Source organism: Tachypleus tridentatus, chromosome 10, assembly GCF_004210375.1.
Source record: "Tachypleus tridentatus isolate NWPU-2018 chromosome 10, ASM421037v1, whole genome shotgun sequence".
Classification (NCBI taxonomy): Eukaryota; Metazoa; Arthropoda; class Merostomata; order Xiphosura; family Limulidae; genus Tachypleus; species Tachypleus tridentatus.
Window position 1 is genome coordinate 24933492 of NC_134834.1, and position 23264 is coordinate 24956755.

Consider the following 23264-nt stretch of genomic DNA (forward strand, 5'->3'; position numbering starts at 1 on the left):
GTGCAAGTCGCAAGTCAAAGGAAGCGTCAGCTGTGTCGCAGTGGTTCGGGGCTTCTTGGGCAATCACAAGGCCGAAAATTATGTGGAAATGATTGAGGCTCTGGTGAAAAACTACGGTAAAATGAGCTACATGATATTCCTGAAAATCCATATATTTGACGCTTATCTTGATAAATTCAAGGAGAACGCGGGAACATACTCAGAGGAGCAAGGCGAGCGCTAACACCAAGATATACTGGACACTGAACGCCGGTACGAAGGAACGTATAACGAAAACATGATGGGAGACTATACTTGGGGGCTGATACGTGAAAGTGATTTACATTACAGTCGCAAATCTCGAAAAACTACTTACTTCTAAACATGATTGTTCATTTTTGTGTAACTTTAGAATAAATACATATAAATCTTGATTCATATGTTGTTTTATTCAGACCTTATGTATATGTAAATGTTCAAATTTGCCCGTTTTTACATAGAAAATAGGTTAATTTATAAATTTCATTATACAGGTCACAGAAGCAAAGTTTGAAAGGAATAATGGTCATTTTCTGTAATTTTACAACATAAGCAATTAATAAATAACACGTACTATCCAAGAACAAAAAATTGTTATACATAGTGTTATTAGATATAAATTTACATTATAATTCGGACCTGCATAGCCAGGTGGGTTAAAACACACGACTCCTAATCCGAGGGTCGTGGGTTCGAATCCCCATCAAACATGTTCGCTTTTTCAGCCGTAGGGACATTATAATGTTACGGTCAATTTTACTATTCTTTGGTAAAAGAGTAACCCAAGAGTTTAGCGGTGGGTGGTGATGACTAGCTGCCTTCCCTCTAGTCTCACACAGCTAAATTAGGGATAGCTATTACTGATATCTCTCGTGTAGTTTGGCGCGAAATTCGAAACAAACATTTTAATTTTATTTTATTTTCTAAATCCTGCTCTCTTTATGTTCTTCAGTTTTGTTTTGTTTTTTAATAATTACTAGCTGGGGTACTCGTACCCTGGACGGAAGCTATATAAATGCATGATAAATGAAAGGATATAAAGTTGTTTTTTCTTTATATATAATCTAAACAATCCAAAGTGCTCATAAAAACAACAAAACACAAAATGTGAAACCGTAAGTTTGCTTTGTTTGTTTGTTTTTGGAATTTCGCACAAAGCTACTCGAGAGCTATCTGCGCTAGCCGTCCCTAACTTAGCAGTGTAAGACTAGAGTGAAGGCGGCTAGTCATCACCACCCACCGCCAACTCTTGGGCTACTCTTTTACCAACGAATAGTGTGATTGACCATCACATTATGACGCCCCCACGGCTGGGAGGGCGAGCATATTTGGCGCGACGCGGATGCGAACCCGCGACCCTCAGATTACGAGTCGCACGCCTTAACACGCTTGGCCATACAGGGCCCCGTAAGTTTGTATGTATCTTCTCATTCGCCCAACAAACCTTCATGCCAAATATGGTTAAGATCCATCAACAGGGGCGAAGTAGTGGTTAAAAAAAAAAAAAACTCTGCGAAAACATTTGTAAAAACCGCACAATGCAAAATTGAAAATTTATGTGTATTTTACCATGGACTTCATGAACTTCCATACTGATTTTAATGAAGCTCCATCCACACCCTGAGTAGTATTTAGGTGGACATACAACAGACAGTACTACATGTATTATATTTATAAAATTAGCACCAGTGCATCAGATCCGGCTGCGACATTTTAATGACGTCATGACTGCCCCATGACAATGAAGAAAATAAAGTTTTCCGTGACAGCAAACGAAGGCGAAACGGAAAGATTGTGACCCCCCTATTGTAAAGCTATATAAAAACAGGATAAAATTTCGCGAAATTTGGAGTTGCATATTGCGTGATGAAGATTTTCCAGTATCATATGAACAAAAGTTTCATTATAGTGGCCCGGCATGGCCAACGAATAGTGGGATTGACCGTCACATTATAACGCCCCCACGGCTGAAAGGGCGAGCATGTTTGATGCGACGGGGATGCGAACCCACGACCCTCAGATTACGAGTCGCACGCCTTAACCCACCTGGCCATGTCGGGCCAAATACAAGCTATAATTACCAAATTACCTACCTAATTAGTTTCTCACTTTGGAACAAACAAACTTTTTAATGCGTATTTAAAAAAATTAATAAAAATAATTAAAAAGGTAGACTATATAAAAAATGCATGGGTGAAACATTGTCCGTATATTGCAGGATTCCTGTATGTTTACTATTTCTCATCTTGTCTAGTCTGCCTTGCACGAACATCCTTCCAATCAGATGACTTTGTTGGTATTTTGTGGACACTTTCAGATCCGCGAACACATTTGTTTACACAATTATCTAGTTAAAAATTACCTTACAAGAGTATACTCTCAATTTAACATGCTCGCCCTTTCAGCCGTGGGTGCGTTATAATGTGACGGTCAATCCCACTATTCGTTGGTAAAAGAGTAGCCCAAGAGTTGGCGGTGGGTGGTGATGACTAGCTGCCTTCCCTCTAGTCTTACACTCCTAAATTAGGGACGGCTAGCGCAGATAGCCCTCGTGTCGCTTTTTGCGAAATTCAAAAACAAACAAACAATGTGGCTTTGCTATAAGAAAAAGCACATACAAACAGAGTTGAATACGAGACTAAAAATTTTCAAAAATGATTAAAAAATACAAAAGGCATGTTTATACAAAAACAGTTTCGTTTGAACACAAAACAAAACTATGACGATTTAATTCATGTAAAGAAAAACTTAGGGCAGTTGCCTACAGCTGAAATATCATTCAAAAAAATTCTTGAATATTAATATCAGACAAGTGTTGACTTCATTCAATTCGAGTCTCATATTTTTAATTTTTCACAAAGCATGCAACTTATGTTTTATCATAGTAACCCAAAATGTTTGCAACAAAGTACCAAATTGTTGCAAAACTATCTGTGAAGAGGAATGCAACATCAAAAGTTAGTTTTTTTATTTCTGTAATTTTTTGCTGCGGTGAGACTTTGTCCTGGATTCGTGTACTTGAGAAGCATTCGTTTATTTTAGGTTTTTAGTTCATATGGACTTCCAATCAACGGTTTATCTTTTTTTGTCAGTTGTAATTAAATATATTGTTTGTTTTTTAGAATTTCACGCAAAGCTATACGAAGGTTATCTGCGCTAGCCGTCCCTTATTTAGTAGTGTAAGACAAGAGGGAAGGCAGCCAGTCATCACCACCCACGGCCAACTCTTGGGCTACTTTTTTACCAACGAATAGTTGGACTGACTGTCACATTATTACGCCCACACGGTTGAAAGGGTGAGCATGTTTGGCGCACGCCTTAACACGCTTGGCCATGCCGGGCCCTACTAACTATGTCGAACAAAAACAGAAAGTGGTCGGACGAATTCGTACAATATAGATTCACGTGTATAACGGAACATGATGGGAGTCAGCGTTCTCAATGCATGATTTGCAATGCCAAGTTGAGCAATTCTAGTTTAGCACCAGCAAAACTAAGAGAATATTCCCTAAAGCTGCATGGAGATGGGAAATATAAGAACACAACATTTGCTGAATTCAAGGTAAGGAGAGCCAGGTTCGATGAAAAGGCTACTTTGCCTGTTCTTGGCTTTGTACGCATTGACAAACCGATCCTCACAGCATCGTACGAAGTTGCGTACCTGATCGCCAAGCAGGGCAAACCATACACCATTGGTGAAGCACTCGTAAAATTAGCTGCGTTGAAGATGGCGAACATAATGCTGGGTAAAGCTGCTGAAAATAAGTTATCCCAAATTCCTCTTTCAAATTACACCATCAGCAGCAGAATAGATGACATGAGTGATGACATCTTGGCTCAAGTAGTTGTAGATCTGATTTCAAGCTCAGAAAAATTCAGCCTTCAACTCGACGAGACCACCGACGTTTCCAATCTAAGCCAGTTTGTTGTATTCGTGCGCTATGTGAAGAACGACGAGATAAAAGAAGATTTTTTATTTTGTAAGCTTCTTACAACAACAACTAAGGCAGCTGACGTGAAAAAACTTGTGGATGACTTCTTCAGAGACAGCGATCTTTCGTGGGATATGGTTTCTGCAGTTTGTTTGGACGAAGCTCCAATCATGCTGGGACGAAACTCTGGTTTTGGTGCGCTGGTGAAAGCCGATGCATCACACACTATTGTAACGCACTGTGTTCTGCAGAGGCATCCGTTGGCAACAAAAACCTTGCCTTCAAAACTGGCAGAAGTATTAAAAATTGTAGTGGAATGTGTGAACTTTGTGCGAAATAGTGACCTGAAGCACCGCATCTTCAAAGAGCTGTGTAATGAAATGGGCTCTAAATTCGAGGAACTTCTGTACCATTCTAATGTTCGGTGGTTATCTCGGGGAAAGGTGCTGAATCGTGTTTTTGCCATGTGTATGGAATTTGCCATGTTGTTGCGAGAACACCAACATTGTCATGCAGATTGTTTCGAAAAATCTTAGTTCATTCTCATTTTGACGTACATGGCCGATATCTTCAATGCTCTCAATCAACAGATGCAGGGCGGTGGAGTCAACATCATCGAAGTGGAAGAAAACCTGAAGGCTTTTAAAAAGAAGCTACTGTTATGGAAACGATGAACAGAGAATGATAACTTCGCAAACTTTCCTCTGCTGGACGACTGTGTAAGTAAGATCGAAGATGTGTCTGAAATCGGAGACATTTCTGTACCCGGGGAACTGAAGCAAGCAATTGCCATGCACTTAGATGAGCTCGCAAAGTTTCTCGACGAATACTTCCCCACCAGAGAGTCATATCCAGCATGGGTGAGACAGCCGTTCACGTTTAATGTTGCGACAGCAGATGTCAATGATGAATACCTCGACGAAATTATTGAACTTCAGCAGAGTCAGGTTCAACAGCAACTTTTCAGAACAACAACGTTCTCAACATTTTGGTGTCACCAACTCGTAGCGTCCCCTCTTATTGCTAAGAAAGCCCTTGAGATACTCATACCGTTTGTTACAACGTATCTTTGCGAGCAATCCTTTTCAAGGATGGTAGACATAAAAACGAAGAAAAGGAACAGACTTTGTTGCGAAAATGATATGAGAGTGGCACTTGCCAAGGTGAAGCCGCGCATTTCTGAAGTTGTCTCTGAAAGGCAACAGCAAAAGTCACATTGATTTGTAGTAAATATTCAATGAGTTATGTTTTTCTGTGAAATTCATGTTTTGTTGGTTTTTGTTCTTTGAACACAGTGATGTTGTGTGCAACTGATGCATGGTTCATTTTGTGCACTAATAAAATATCTACTTATGTTTTGAGTTTGAAAAAAAACATATTTTATTTTTCCAATTACGAAGGGTTCAGTGAATGCAAGTACAAAATTTCCGGGGTTCAGTATCTCCAACAAGGTTAAGAGCCACTGGTCTGGTTCAGTACCTCCAACAAGGTTAAGAACCACTAGTCTGGTTCAGTACCTCCAACAAGGTTAAGAACCACTGGTCTGGTTCAGTACCTCCAACAAGGTTAAGAACCACTGCTCTAGAGGTTGAGTAACTTGGTGAAGAGTTTGACATCTCTGATTGTTTCCAATTTTTATGCCAAATAAATATATCTCAGCAGGCGAAACATAAATATGCCACAACTGTTTTTTTTTAATAATAGTGAAAACTTTATCTGTTACACGATTAACCGGATCAAATAGTGTTTTTGCTTGGTTAAATATGGAAAAATACTGAGCGCTCTGACTTTAACACATAGTCATTACAACATTCCTGTCAACGTTGAAATTATATGTAAATTATTTGTAGTAAAGCAACCAATAAGAAAGGAGCATACTAACATGTTATTTCATTAGTGCATGCATACTCGTGGGTGATAACCAGTCATTGAAATAGCTGATATACTACTTGTACTAGTTGTACAGAGTTGTTTAAATTAGTAATAAAATTTAACAACTGATAACTACTGTGTATATAGACTGTACAGTATTTTACTATTGTACACATACATATTAATGGTAATTTAAATCTAGCTCCCAATACAGCTCCCAATGCTGTTTTGTTGACGTTTCATTAGATGTTTGGGGATTTTATGTGAACAGTCAAGCAGTTTTTTAAGCTATATTTCGAGTAAAATTTCTTCCAGCTCTAGTCTCAAAGCACCATCTTTTTATGGGTGCACAACCCCAGCCATAGCATTAGCATGCTTTGCATGATGACTGTACTCCTCCTGGCCCGTCATGGCCAGGTGGTTAAGGCGTTCAACTCGTAATCCGAGGGTCGCGGGTTCGAATCTCCGTCGCACCAAACATGCTCGCCCTTTCAGCCGTAGGGGCGTTATAATGTGACGGTCAATCCCACTATTCGTTGGTAAAAGAGTAGCCAAAGAGTTGACGGTGAATGGTGATGACTAGCTGCCTTCCCTCTAGTCTTACACTGCTAAATTAGGGACGGTTAGCACAGATAGCCCTCGAGTAGCTTTGCGCGAAATTCAAAAAAACCAAAAACCGCTGTGCTCCGCAAAAATATGTTGAGTTTTTTTTATCGCAGATTAACCCCCTTTCAAACATTCAGCACATAAATCTAAAGCATACGGCCAGCAAAAAGCTAATCAAAACTTTGAATAAAAATAACTCTTTTTCTGTGTGTTTTTCTTATAGCAAAGCCACATCTGACTATCTGCTCAGCCCACCGAGAGGAATGGAACCCCTGATTTTAGCGGTGTAAATCTGGAGACATACTGCTGTACTAGCGGGGGGCAAGTCTTTTTCTATACCTATGCTTTCTCTCGTAAATTATACAGAGTGAAATAAAAACACCAAAATAAAATTACCCCAAATTAATTTAAGATGCTTTCACTTTAACATACGTAAATACACTAGAAGTACAAAACTCAAAGAAGAACTGGGATTTTCACTAACAACACAATTTCACTTAAAAATGACTCTAACAATAACGGAAACACATAGTTCTAATGCAAGAACTTAAGAGAGTTCTGGCTGTGTTAAACAAACGAAACATAAATAGTGGACAAGTAATGAACTACAAATACTCACGAAAATATCTGTAAACTTATGTAAAATCAGTTTAATCTGTTCTCCCACGTTCCATCAATGTATTATATATGTCAATAAACATTCAAGTCCCTGATACAAGAAAACTAGTGTCTATCAGATAACCTGGCCAATGGACAGTGAAGATTCTACTTGAAACTATTACCTGATCTACCGACAAGAATTACAGAGTTTGATATTAAAAGCGACTGTTGTTTGTCTATGAATTTCACGCAAAGCTCTACGAGGGCTGTTTGCACTATCCGTTCCTAATTTAGTAGTGTAAGACTAGAGGGAAGGAAACTAGTCATCACCACCCACCGCCAACCCTTTTACCAACGAATAGTGGGATTGATCGTAACATTATAACGTCCACACGGCGGAAAGGGCAAGCATCTTTGGTGTGGGATTTGAACTCGTGACCCTCGGATTACGAGTCAAGTGCCTTAACCACATGGCTATGCCGGGCCATTAACTACACGAGTGGAAAACATACCACGTAATACAATGTACAAACATCGAGTTTCTATTATTGCGGTGGGTAAATCACAGGTAGCTCATTGCCTAGCTTTGTGCTTCTTAACCAAAAATTAAAGAAAAGAAGAAAAAACGTATGAAAAATATAACATGTTTACTGGTAAAGAAATATAACGGGTGATGATACTTTTTAATGTGTCAAATTTTACGAAAATGGGAAAGTTAAATGTCAACCTGTATAAAATTTTCTTACTGTCCCTTTATCAGGCCCCTGTTAATTGAGGAAAGACTACGTAGGCGGTTGCCTAGATCGTTAGCACAGCATGGCCAGGTGGTGAGGGCGTTCGATTCGTCATCTGAGGGCGGCGGGTTCGAACCTCTGTTATATCAAACATATTTGCCCTTTCAGACGTGAAGTCGTTATAATATTACGGTTAATCCTACTATTCGTTGGTAAAAGAGCAGCCCAAGAATTAGCAGCGGGTGGTGATGACTAGCTGCTTTCTCTTTAGTCTTACACCTCTAAGTTTAGAACGGCTAGCGCAGATAGATCTCGTATAGCTTTGCGTAGAGTTCAAAAACCAACCCAATAATGTCAAATGTTTCTTTCGCGGCCGTAATTTATGTGTGGGACTCTAGCTGAGTTGTCATGTAAATAAAATTAGTGAAATTACCCAATACCTGATTATTCAAATTTAACAATATTCTTTAAGATAATAGAAAATGTACAAAAACACACACATAAAAATATTTCTAGAATAGTAACAACTGTCTAAAGGTCATAATAAGTGTATTTATTTGATTAAGGATAATCAGCCAATGCTAGTCAGAGAGTATGTGGTTTATATATTTCTGACTTTAAAACAATCGAATTAAAAGAAAGTAGCCTAGCTTTTAGACTATTCTTGTGTGATCAACTATTTGGATTTCGGAATCACCCACGAAAAGCTTTCACGTTCCAAAATATTATTGTTTTTGTGTTTATTTGGCGGCAACAGGGTGTAAGAAATGAACCCGCAAAACCATCTTTTGACACGATAACTGCAAGCCAATTCTCCGCTCATTAAAAAAAGTTTAACAAGGATAATACATTTAAGTCATCTCTCTGAATAAATATTGTCAATTTTATTTTGATGTTGATTATTTGAAAATATAATTAAAATTATTTCATACATAGAATCAATATACAATATAATCAGTGATGTCGAGAAAACCCACTTGTAGAGAAATATATATGTATAAACGGCTCGTTTGGGTTGAGAATTTATTTATTTTTTTACGTAGAGAAGTGAACAATGTTTTGACCTTCTTCGATCATCGTCAGGTTCACAAAGAAAGAGATAACTGACCGGAAGCTGACCACATGTTATCTCTTTCTTTCTTTCTTTCTTTGTGAACCTGGCGTAAAAATATTTTCTCAACCCAAACGAGCCGTTTTTACATATATATTAATATATAATATAAATTATAACAAAATATGTCATAAAAGTAATACAGCAGATTCAGCATTGTTAATTTGAAGTTACAGAGATTATCCTATAAGGTCTGTTTCTATTTTTCTTTCTTAGACTTTAGAGAGAGTTATGTGCTTTTAAACAAATAAGTAACTACTTTTTTTCAGTTCCTTGTTTCAATTGGTCCCCAATCAGCAAGATTTCATGTATTCATTGAGTTCGACACATTAACTTTAATAATTGGTCGGTTAACAGGGAGGAGGTAAGTTTTATGTTAGAAGTTAATGTTTTTTGCAGTAAAAACATTGGAGATGTTGTAATTTATATACATTGTTATTATAACATATTTTTAATAAACTTATTTTAACTGTTTATTATATTTGACCTGAAGTAAACTTTATGCTAGTGTAGGCTACTTAATTGTCAAAAACTTTCAAACTGATGCGAGAATAGTAAAATGTCAAGTTAAAATGAAGCATTAAACTTTCAGTGGTATTTTGTAACTTAATTAAACTTCACAGTTTGTGTTGATCAAATACGCTGATTCTGGGTAGAAAGGCTAAAGCACGAAAACTTCGAAGTTCGAGATATTACACAATTTACAATTACATTTTACACTTTTTGAAGTTCATATTATAAAAGATAGAAGACTGTGGTAAAATAAAATCCGTAATTTTTGATTTAGTATTTCTTCAAGTGCTGGACAAATAACTGGAAAATAACTTTTATTTCTAATAATAAAAAATTATTAAGTGCAAACTAATGCATGTAGGATTATCATAATTTACGATCTCGGTGTTCTGACTAATGAATCTCTTATTTTTAAGCCATCCAACTTCCAAGCAATATGATGCTGCCTGTAGTAGAACAGAAATAGGATTTTGGTTTGTATTTAAAGAAACATTGAATATAGGTCTGTAAAAAGGAATTTTGTTTTATAGGTTTCTGTTTAGGCATTATTTGGATTATTGTGGAGGAGTGTTTGAAAAGGTTTAAAGGTAAAATAGTTATTATAAAAGGATAGTTTACTCATGAAAAACGAAGAGTTAGAAGAGATCTCATGAGAAATACTTAAGAATATTAAGGGAACTTGTAGTATCAACACAACATTTTAACATATTTAATGGTGAAAGTGTTAGGACAATGAGACATTTTTGTTGGAGTAAGTGATCTTCAGTTTAGATAGTTTTATTTTTCTAATAGTGTGGTTGGTCTTTAAAATATACTGCCTTTAGGTATGACAGATGTAATTGTAGGGAGATTAAAGAAGTATTCCATAATTTTTTTTAGTCTCAATGGCCCAACAGCTTTCACTTTTTCAACCATTTCCAAATTCAAAATTAACGATAAATGTTAAATAGTATTGTACCTAGTAGGTTTCTAGACCAGTTGATGAAGAAAACCATCTTGAATAGTTTATGAAAACCTTTTTTTGTGTGTGTGTGGTAATGCCTGAAATTAAAATGTTCAATAATTAGACTTCAGTAACAACTGCAGTTTAATTTCACAATCCCAAACATTCATCCGTTACATTCAGCCTTGGTGAAACTACATATAATCTTATCCCCCCACAATTAAGCCTTAACTGTATCCTTAATATTTAAAGTTTTTGAACTTTTTCTTTGAACACATTTATCAGTTTCTCTAAACCTACTTTCCTCGACATCAATAACTCGTGTATGCAGCAAAGGCTATGTCACTGCTAGCACTCTTAACTATTCCACCTGCTTCATCAACTGCTCCCTTTACCATTGATCTTGGACAGCGTAAACTAATTCTTTTCTCCTTCTTGGCCTCACAGACTAGCCTATTTACATGCCTTATCAAAGACATTTGTTATTAAAATTGACTAGATAAGTTGTTCTCTATTAGTCGTGCACCACCACTACCAACAGTAATGGAATTTAAATCTATCCCCCCCTTTTAACACTACCATTTTCAACTTAAAAAAGCCTTTCCACTTTAAGTTTTTAATAAAAAGTTTATTTTATCAATCTTTAATGAAAAAAGTATTTATTCATCACAAATATTTATAGACATACACTGTAGTTTCTAGAGATGCCAAGAGTTAATCATGTAGACGTGGGCCCCTGTAGTATCAATTAATTATAAAATGCAACTTTCCAAGCCATTTTCATGGCAAAGTTTTTATGCACTCTGACAAGTCAGCTTGGAAAGGTTTTGTATGAGCTGTCTGATGACCCTGGACTTATCTTCCCCTCCTTCTATTTATTTTTTAAAATCTGTACCAATGTAATTTCTCAAATGGAGGAGCTTTCCAGCAACTGAAATCTTCAGTTTAAACAGTTTTATACAAAAATATCTTATTGTTGTGTATATCTTTTTAAATTTCATGTTAGTATAACATAATACAATGTATTACTCTTCTTACTATCATGTGCTGTAATATTACATCTTATCTCCTAAATTCAGTTTGCTTCTATCATTAGTTATTTAAGTTACTTCACCTGATCGACAGAGGGGCTTTCCATTAATCTTAAACCTTTAAAAGATTATTTTCTAAGTTAACATTTAGTCACTTTACAATGTATGCTTTTATTTAATTAACCATTCTGTAATTACACTCTGATTAAAATTTTTTTCAGCATTTCTGAATAATTCATAGTTTATATGGAAGATTATTTGATAAGAAATCTTGTGTTGCCTTAATTTCTCTCAGCTATGAAGTGTTTCTTGTGGCTTACAGTAGTGTTATCTGACTTGTTTATTCTAACCAACCATCCTGGTATTCACTTTAGATATTATTTCATCATATTCTTCAGTCAGAATTTGATAAACAAGCAAGATTTGTTGTTGTGATTTTATGGAAAAGCATTTCCTTTTAACTTTTTCTTCTTATTACCAATTCTTTTTTACTAAGTTATCTCTTTACTGTGTGGGGTGTGAATCTTGTATGCGTGAGAAACGTGAAGTACTGTATAGTATATTTAGGCGTAGAATGAATTAGTGAACAGGTACTAAACTATACCACCATACAGTATAATTTAATGACATAAAAACAAATATTTGTTCTTAACTGCAGCTTATAAAGTTATTGATTACAATGCATGTTCTTTTTTTTAATTATAAAATTACAAATACAAGAGTCAGTTGGAAACGTACTATGTAAATAAGATTTTCTCAGAATTCAGTTGAATATTGTTTTACTAGTGACTGTTGTTGTTGTTTTTTTATGGGTAATAATTACCATTATTTTTACTGGCAATCTGTTGTCTTGTCTAGGTATGAACCATCATGTTTATGAATCAAAATAAATTGTTAAATAAAGCAGAAGATGTGGCAGATGAGGTAGGAACTTCCTTTCTGTAACAATATTTATAATTATGTTTGATATAAGGGACAATTATGAAATGAAAGTAATTTTTTCATGAAATATTCTGGTGGATTTCTTTATTCAAAAATTGTTTTATGATTTCAGATATAGTTATTTATAAATCAGAGATTTGATTGGCTGAATTAATGATATTTTGGGAACATGGGTTTATCAGTAAGTTCACATGTTATCAAATCATGGCTCTGTCAGTTTCATTCCTTCTAGGTGAGTACATGTATGATTTGAGCATTTATCACTCTCACTAATTTCATGAAACGTGGTGACATGGAGGCTGTAATTGTTGTTGTAGTTCAACGTGACAGCAGTAGCTGCTATAAACATCATGAAAGCCTTCAGTTATCACCAATGCGAGCTACAGATCCATGTGTACATTAAAAGGTGATGTGGCAAATGATACTGCAGATTGTAAGTTTTAGCCTGTCCTCATTGAGAACATTTCTGTGTATCTAGCATTAGAATGCTAGACATCTTTTGTGGGAGTTAGGTTAAAATCACTTTTAGCTGGGGTACACATCCTACTGTCCACAGTATAGCCTCCAGTCTTACGCTTCTAAACTCGGGTGAACCAACAAGATTCACAGAGCATCAAAATGTCGGAGACTCTTGTAGACCTTGCGTTTACAAACTGTCATCTTGAGTACCATGTCTACCTGGAATATGGTACATGATGTCTGCAGTGATCATCTTGTTTGTGAGATGTGTATGAAGACTAGAAGACAAAGTTTATAAAAGCTAGAAATCCATACAAGGATGTCAAGCTTTCTGGCAGTGTTCTTATCCTCAAGCTTCTTTAAGAGGTAGAATAGTGAACATTACAAAAGATGATGAAAGATCTGGTTGGGCATTGATCATCATCTTACTGACTGACAAGATACTGCTTGTTGCTTATGAATCTTTCAGTTTTCTTACGAGCAGCAGAAGGATTAGGCTAAAAGTCACAGAGAAAGCTTTCCTCTAAACTGAACTTGTAGGATGTTAACTGTTTCTTCAATCGTGAGGTAAAAGCAGCAACCATGGGAGGTCTATAATGACATTAAGAATGAATGGGACTGCTGGAAGATGAAGTTCTGTGGTATAGCAAGATGGACAATCAGTAGAACAGTATACAGCTAGAATATTGTTTGTAACATCAATGAAAGAACTATCCCCTCTGAGGTAGATGGTCTGCACATGAGGGATCAGCACCTATAGGTGTGACCCCTAGGATAGTCACCTACTAGTTAACTCAACACTGTGTTATCAAATGATAGCTCAACTATGCTTCTTGTGTTTTGGCATGTGAAAAATCTTTAGATCTTTGTAGATGCTATCATCATCTACCAGAGTCAAATATGACATCAAGCCATTGAAATAAGACATTTGGAAGGTGAGGCATCAGGCCTCTTAATCTGTTTAGACTGCCACAATGTACTTCACATACAGCGAAAACATAAAACATATTTGAAAGTCTGTACAGTAATATTAAGAATTGTAGCTTTGTTATTGTGATAGCAGATTTAGTATTATACTTGTTGGAGAATACACTGTTTATAACTACTTATTCCCATTGGTGTAGATGCCCATACAGGATGAGGGGATTTCCCAGAGAGGGTTCTGTCTTTCCAGTTTACCTTCACTGGATCTGAATGTCTACCCATATTTCCTGTACATGGCGACTCATGAAGGGGAGGATAGGATCCTGGTGGTTGAGGCGTCCAATCCCAACATGCCACTTTGGTCTTGAATTCCTCTAGACAGGTTGCCCCCACAGGTCCAATAGACTGGTCCTGTTGAGCTTGTGTCAGCTGAGTATTGTTGTTGGGCATTCTCAAGGGATGTTGCGGGCATTGTCTGATGCTGGTGTTTGTGTATAGTGATCATGAAACACTGGTGTTGCTGTCACGTCCTTGTCTAGCAATGTAGTGCATCCTCTCATAGGTCTCCATGATGTGTGGGGTAAATGGGCACGTGATCTTTCATCTTTATGTATTCCGCAAATCCAAATAAAAATTTCAAAAACAGATCATTAGTAAATGACTGTCTTGAAGACTGGACAGCAGTCTCCACCTCCTTCTACACCTATACCACATTTCTTCATACTACATTCTTTGTCAGACAAACGGCAAATATTTCCCCTTTTTATTCAGAAGGAATTAGAGGGGCTTACTGGCCCTCCTAAGTTGGTCCAGAAGCTATGTTCTTGGAACATCTTGGTGGAAAATCTATCCCCAAATATGGTGAATTTCCTTTGAATTTGAAGGCCATTGGGACTGTACTCATTGGGGTTACTTCCTATACAGCTTAAAATTTCTCCTGAAAGGTTATTGTTGAGAGAGATTTGAAGAATATCCCAGAGTCTGATATCCTTGCTGGTTTCTCCACCAAAGGGGTTTCCACAGTGAGGCATATCTCCACTTGTAAGGATGGAATTATATTGCCTACCAGTGTTTTCATTTCGATAGTTGCATCACCATGTCCACCTGCTGCTGCTTTCACGGTGGATCATCTGAACTGTAAAGTATGATCATGTATTCCCAACTCTCTGAGAACTTTCTAGTGTAAGTGTTTTGGTCACTCAAAGGCATCATATTGTGGTTTTTTGTGTGCTCCTTGCAATGGTAAAGACCATGATGCATGAGGTGCAACTTAGACATTTACTGTGTTAATTGTAGTGGTTCTTACCCCTATTATGTTCATTCTCACCCGAGGTGGATAGAAAAGAAAGAGGTACAGCATTTGAAAACGATTAACATAATTTCTTACCCTGAGGCTCTAACCCTCTAACTCCATCTTGGACATATACTGCTGCATTATGTTCCACTGCTACCATGGGAGTGCAGATAGATCTTTCCATGCTTCCAACAGAGTCATTCTCAAATGATGTGAGGAGTCTCTTGCCTTCTATGGATAAATGAGTTGACAAATTTATGTCTACTTGGGTTTCTGTCCCCCACCATCCCTTCCAGAGACTGTCTGGGTTCACTTCCTTTGGCCTAGGCTTCTGGTTTCTGCTCAGGTCCATCTTATTTGGCCCTAAGATGTCGAATGATTATTTGTTCATGCCCTAAGTCACTCAAATCTCCATTTACTGACAGATACCTGTGCACTCAATCCAGGGAAGAATTCATGGAAGTTGACAGACCTCCTTCTAATAGACAAACAGCATGATTGTAAACCAAAGCGTTCTCTGCTCAGAAGAGATTCCAGTTAAATAAAAATGACACCTGTTGATACAATCAACAGTTTTCTTTATACTGGAATGACAGGTTGTCTGATGGGTGACTTTAATGTGGACAGTCTTCTCTGGGGTGATGCTGATTTTGATGGGAGGGGTCATTCCGTAGAGCGTATGCTCTCGGATCACAATCCTTTTTTCTCTTCAGTTCTGATTCTTATACATATTTTCATGTCAGTCTTTTACTGCCGTTGATCTCTTTATCTGTTCCCTTTCACTTTTCTTTTGCCTTTTATGGAGGGTTGCCATTGACCCATGGGGCAGTGATAATTTTCCTGTCATTCTGAGGGAGATTTGTCATGGACAGTGACACCTGACCTGTGTACCTTGATGGAACTTAGACCATGCCAACTGGACCTCTTTCACCAGTCTCTCAGAACGTGATCCTGCTGTGGTCTGTTTGCCATAGGTAGATGATGGTGTGGTAGCAGGGACTGACAGCATTGTTTAGGCAGCTGCTCATTCTATTCCTAAATCCTCGACATATCTTCCATGGTGGGATCATGCCTACCAGAAGGCACGAAAGATTCAGAAACAAGCCTGGGATACCTTTTGCAGTTATCCAGTGGCCAATAATTTGCCAATAAGAGCATCACTTATACCCTTGACAAGAGCTTTTCTCATTTATCTAGCACTTCTGTTTTTTCCCCCACCATCTTGGCCATCAAGTATCGGGTAGAATGATCACCTCTTTCCTTTTGGGCAGATTGTCTCTGAGTGTAATTGCACCTTCACACTGAAGGAACCCAAGTTTGTTCATCATCAGTTTAGTAGTACATTGGTCAGACCTGGTGATGTCTACAATGAGGTGTCACATCATCTTTCTCCTGCCTCTCTTGGTTTTCTTCTAGTAGTTTTTAATTGGATCTGACAGGAGAATCAAAATTCTTCTAAGAATTATTAAGCAACTTCAACATGAATATATATCACTATAACAATACTCAGGCAAAACGTTAAATGAATATTTTGTTTTTCTATTTTGCTTCAGAAATCAGGTGACTTTTTAAAAGTAGGAAAAAAAGTAAACCTGGCAAGATGTGATTATATTACATGTAACTGTAAAACTGTAAACATTAATTAATAATTTTTTTATTATGACTAAAAACAATTGAAATGTTAACATGAAGTTTCTTTAAAAAAATCAGTTATTTATTAAAGAGAATGTACTCCCCATCCAAAAAATACCAAACTCCGACTTTTACAAACTATACATTTGAAAGTTCGAAACTTTTTAACTCCATTATATAACCTTGGAACAAACAAAGTTAGGAGGATGATCCAAAATGAAAAAAAGGAAATTATCACAAAATGTTGTAACAGTATACATTCCACAAACCTAATGGGTAATCTGCATAATATCTAATCTGTTATCTTTTAATGTCTAGCTTCAATGTACTTTTATTTCCACTTCATGAAGAAATTACAATTCAACAGGAACAGAAATAATGAAATAAAAACATATTCACTCTAGGGAAAGCTATTGGAAAGAATTGTTTGTTTTTAATTTAATCCATCCAATATGTTCACGTTCATTGATCATGACTAAAGGATTACATTCCATTGCTCTCTCCAGTTACAGCATAACTTTTTTTTTATCCTAATTACCATTAAAATTGTTTCACAGTTCCTAGTCACTACTTGTGAATTTTTGAAATTTTAATCAGAGATTTCCAGTCATTTATATCCTGTATGTTCAACAACCACAACTATATACAAACAAATGGCTCAAGCATGGGCAATCCGGTATCACCAGTTTTAGCCAATATTTTTATGACAGAAGTTGAAACACAAACAATTAACACAGCATTACATCCACCACAAAATTGGTACAGATATGTAGACGAGACGATTGCGGGATTCAAATCTACAGAAAACAATTTTTTCAATCACATTAACTCCATACATCCTAACATTAACTTCACATGTGAACAGGAATCAAATGTCATTTCTTAACCTCAAAATTACAAGAACCGATACACAATTTAAAACAGAAATCCACCGAAAAATCACCCATACTGGACTATACATTTCTTGGGACTTGGCACATGAAACAAAACAAAAACTTAACATACCAAGAAACCAAATAAACACAGCCATAAAACTATGCTCACCAGATAAAATTAATGATAAATTAGACAAAATAAAACAATACTTCATCAACATCAATAAGTTTCCTCCACAAACCATAGAAAACATTATACACACACACCTAGACAAAAAGCAAAATCAATCAACAAAAGTAAATGTATCCCACGAATTAAAAAATCATGAAACCATATACTGCTGCATACCATATATTCCTGACATCAGCAGAAAATTAATCAACATTTGGCAAAAACTAATAACAAAATATGACATTCCAGTTAATACCAAATTTATTCAAAAGCCAGTCACAAAAGTAAGGTCTATACTATGTAAAAACTACACTGACAAACACCACACCAACATTATTTATAAAATACAATGTAATAACTGCCACGACTTCTATACTAGAGAAACAAGTAGAAAAATAGAAACCAGATTCAAAGACCACAAAAAGTCACCTTCACACATTTTTGAATACTACAAAATCAAATAATCACAACATATCCATAGAAAACACTCAAATACTAAATAAAGAAACAAACCTATGCAAAATCAAAGAAGCCTTAGTTACAGAACAGCTTAAGCCCAAAATAAACCAATACAAAGGAACACCTTCATACCTATATTAATAAATATAATAAAACATCTAAGCACGCCATCTTCATTTCTACACTCAATTACACAACTGCTTTCAAATGTGTGGTCAGCCACCATTGAATTACCTCTTTCTTTCTTTTTGAACCTGACGACGACTGAAGAAGGTCGAAACGTTGTTCGCTCCTCTACATAGTTCTTTCTCTACTCATACCACCTGTTTTTTACATATATAATTTTCTCTACAACTGGGTTTTCTCATCATCACAGATTATTATTTTATTTTAATGTTGAAATAATTAGTGGCTGCTTATAAACTTTAGAGCTTATCAATCATGAAAGTCGGTGAACTGTGCAAGTTTTTTTTTAAATAGAAATAATGTGAAAGAAACGTTATACAGTTTACTTTCGCAAGAACTTCTATGTTGCAGGACCAAAGAAATTGAAACAAACGTGTGTATAAAAGTTTCAGGTACTAATATATATTAATCATTTTTCTGGTTAGCTTGTTATTGTTCAAATGGTTTTTACTGAATGTAAAACAGTAAAGAAATAAAAAAGGAACTAAGTTTTTGAGGTTAAGTCCAGAAGAATACTGATGATAACAATTTACTAATGTTTTAACAAAAGCCACATTTCTAGTTAGAATCTTGAATGGAATGCATGAAACTTACTTCAACAAAAATTGAACATTCCACACTTGGTTATAAGGGATTATCTGTAATTAAAAAAACACAACAGAATAACTCATGAGAATGGGGGGAAAAAAAAGTGCTGTTGTTAAATGTATTTTTAAGTAAATGTATAATTTCCATTTTGTCACTAACAAAACATTTTAATATTATTTACAAAATAATTATCCTGAAATGTTTTTTTGAATATACATACAATATATGAGTACTACCAGAGAAAACTAAAACATAAAAAAATATCTCCTCTTCCTAGCGGAACATGGGTTTTACAAAATTGCTGTTTATTCAAATGAATCATGAGTTGAGTGTTTGGAATCTTCAGGTCACGTAGAGAAACATTTTTAATGCAAGCTACTGTATCCATGCTATTTATCTATCCAATGGGAAAACACGCTATTTTACACAAAGAAGCAAATAACAAGCAATGACTTCCATTGCTTCTGTACTTTTAATATGCTCCTGTAATAAAACCATTGTAGTTTAAATTGTTGGAAAAAGCACCAAGATAGCAAATTACTGATTTATTCATTTTATCCATTTATTTATTATGCTACATGTTTAATTAATTAATTGATTTTAATAGAAAAGTGACACATAGCCACAGCTGATTAACTGCATTAGATTTATGAAAGTTGTTTGAAATATCTGAATACAGAGTGTTGAAGTCTTAGACGTGATTTTTTTCAGTTTTTGTACTAGTAATCGTTTACGAAAATTTGAGATTTTGTACCTCCCCTGAATATTTTTTGTGTAGGTACATGAAGGTATAGAATGTTTTATTTCAAACACATTTTACAGTACAGTTAATATAATGTGTTATCATTAAAATGGCAAAAGAGAGAATTCTGTTGAAGTTGAATATTTACATAATGCTGATTGGATCTTTAAAAAATTTACAGAAGACCATGGTTGTTCATCAAGTATTGTGAAGTACACTTGGAACAAATGCAAAGCAATTTTAGTTTGGTAATATCAGACCAGACAAGGGATGAAAAAAAAAACAAACAAGCAGCTCACTGAAAGAAAAATTCTGTATCTAAATGTCACTTTCCAGAAAAACTGAAAAACTTTTATAATGGCATTGACAAGTCGATCACATTCAGATATGTTTCTAGAGGTACTGTCTCAATACTGTTGCACAAATATGATGTTCATAGAAGAGTAGCAACAAGAAAGCCTGAACCATGTAAAGATAGTATAACAAAAAGACCATCATGGTCTCTGGAATAGATAGATGCACATGGTACTTTGGACAGACAGGTCCAAAATTAAATTATTTGGTTCTAACCAACATGTATATGTTTACTGAAGAATCAGTGAGGATTCTAGAAGGGAATCCTTGTTAGAGGGCTAGTTGTGTAGTGGGCTGGGTTACAGTATCTACAAATATTTTTGGCCATCTTCCCAAAATTGATGGCATCATAATAAATTGTTACCACAGAATATTGGTTCATCATGCTATACTATCTGAGAAGAAGCTGTTTGGGCAGAAATTCTTATTTTAAGAGTTCTTTTAATGACCTCAAACACACTGCTAAGGTCAAGTGTATTTGGCAAAGAAAACTCAAAAGATTTCATATTTCATTTTGTGACAAGAAACAACCTTATTTCCCTGTAATTTTTTTAAAACATTAAAATGTTACTTTAAAATTAAAGGAATATTTCAGTTGGAGATGGTACAAGTTAATAGCAATGTTTTTGTTGTGGCAGTGATTTTGTTTTGTCTGTATTAACACTAAATGTTTTCCCAATATTACGTGTAAATTGTATATTATTAAATAGAGGTTTATTGTTTTAGTGTGTATACTAAATTAATGTATTTCTTCTGGTGAGGTGTCTGCACTTGGAAGGTATAAAGAAAGAGAGCCTTACAGATGCATGACTACAATTTTCAGTCTGTTTCTGAGGCAGGTCTTCCAATAGTAGTGATTTTAATTACAACAGTTGCATATATAGTAAACATTTATACATGCATATTTTGTTACTGGTCTACTTTTGTTACACATAATGGGTGCTTTTCTCTCACCTTGTGTAGCAGCATTGTTGTTATTCCATTAAACATGTGGATAAGGTTACAAAATAAGCAAAGACTTCTCACCCTGAAATATAATACTGTTGTTTAACTGACTGACCACAACTGAACAGCATGGCTTGGAGTGAAAGATTAAATAAGACGTGAAATATACATATTTATATATTTGGTTATAAGGAGAATTTTAGTTAGCAAGCTCATAATGAAATTTTTTGTTTTTGTATGCCATTATTGTTTTAGAACAGTAGTTTAAAGATAGTCGGTAATTGATTTCCATGTTTCTTTGTTTTTCAGTTCTAACTTTAAATACTTTAAAGGGTGTGATTTCTAAAAGATGAACATATCAATTAACTTAACTTGTCCAGATTTGATTTTTTTAATTGTTATTGTAAAAAAGATTTCTCAACTGAAACTCAGTCACTCAGACATTAATTTGTTGCTTTAAGCTTAATCATAGTTCCTCTGTTGGTAAAGAATGTTTCATTCTGATTTATTTTTCTAGTAATATACGATATCAACTTCATTAAAACATGGACACTCATGCATAGTTTAGTTTATAACTTTTGGACTCGATTTCTTTTATTGTCATGTTATTTTTGTAAAACTGCTGAAAGCATAACTTGGTGTGTTGTTAATTGTCTTCTTAAAGGAAGAAGGACAGAGGAGTTGCTAGTTAATGGAACTCGGTGTCCGTGTCCCAGATTCCCAGTGTGTTGTTTTGAGAAATCATAATAAAAATCCATGATTTAATTACCTACTGAAACACCAAAAATTCCTGCATCTATTGGACAGAGCCCCACATCTTTTAAGCACCTAATGACACATCTGGATGGATTAGGTCTGCTGATTTCTATAGTTGCTGTCACCTTTTTTTAGACAGATTTAACATAATGATTGGTTGATGTGAGGCTGGAGCTTAGCTTAATAACAATACAGACATTCATGACATTCTCTATCTTGCATATTGTTTTATTGTCTCATGTGATGTTTAGATACTACTGAGTAGAATAGTACACTTATTCCATAATTACTATAATTTTATTGATATTATCAGAGAACCATGCTTGTTTTTTGGCATTTGCTTTATTCTATACCTTTTTGTGTTGTTTTTGAAATTTACTAAAAGAATGGTGTTAAGTTTATTAAGATTCTATTTAATTTTCTATTATTATATCAAAATACTAGTTAGTACATTCTTTATATATCAGAAAGGTTTAATTTTCATTGTTGGAAAGGTAGTTTCTGTGTACTAAATACTTTAGGTGACTAAAACATGTTAAAGTCAAGGTAACATTATTTCTAATTTTAAAGTACTTGAGAAACTGTTTTCTGTCCACATTAAGTGATAAGGGTAGGTTGGAACAGCTAATTAATCTTTTGAGAAATACAAATATTATCAAATAAGTTAGGAGAAATAGATGGAATATTTTGAGTAAATATTTTCTTGTCACTCTATCACAGGTTCAAGCCACTATGTTGTGACGTGGAAGACTTGGTGGCTGTACTCTCGTAAATCGGTTGGACGTGATTTATTCAGTTTCCATAGTGAATTCAAGAGTGATGGTGGTAGAACATGTAGATGCCATTGTTTTGGAATACCTGATTAGCAAGAAAAAACCCACAAGAAAATTTTAAGTTGGATTCTAGTAATAATTGTTAAAAACTGCTTTAGCAGGGATCGTTTAAAAGAAAAAATGATTTTAGGAAGAAGACAACAGTTTTAGCATCACTTTGCATGAGTTAATGCCATCATAAACTAATAAAATGAAATGTAGTTTATTCTTTCCGTATTAAATTGACATGTGTGGAGATAGACAACAAGTTTGTTTGTTTGTTTTGAATTTTGCACAAACCCACACAAGGGCTATCTGTGCTAGCTGTCCCTAATTTAGCAGCATAAGACTAGAGGGAAGGCAGCTAGTCATCACCACTCACTGCCAACTCTTGGGCTACTCTTTTACCAATAGAATAGTGGGATTGACCATCACATTATAATGCTCCCACAGCTGAAAGGGCAAGCATGTTTGGTGTCACAGGGATTCGAGTCCGAACATGTAGTTAAGAATTTATTTTAAACTCGGAAGTTTTTGTTTTGTTTGAATATAGTATCTGAAAAATATGAAGGGTGTGCATGAATCTGATGTACAGTAGATCAGGGATATTTATAAACTGTTCATATAATTAGTATTATATTATATAGCTACTCACTGTGTTGAGTATTGTCTATCTGGTACACACTGTTTTGTTGTCCAGGTATCTGTTTTCTTATAATTATTTGTTTCGGCTCCTGGGTGTGCTTTTCAGCTCTTTGAGTAAC

At 35.4% G+C, this 23264-nt stretch overlaps 1 long non-coding RNA gene across 2 annotated transcripts; it reads left to right on the forward strand.

Annotated features, from left to right (window-relative positions):
- Positions 1-9243: 9243 nt before the first annotated feature.
- On the forward strand, positions 9244-21779 carry LOC143228899 (uncharacterized). Of its 2 annotated transcripts, none has more exons than XR_013015491.1 (3): positions 9244-9973; positions 12219-12284; positions 21597-21779. It is a non-coding gene; the product is annotated as an uncharacterized LOC143228899 (long non-coding RNA). The 2 variants fall into 2 exon arrangements; XR_013015492.1 differs by having other exon boundaries at positions 9244-9859.
- Positions 21780-23264: the final 1485 nt, after the last annotated feature.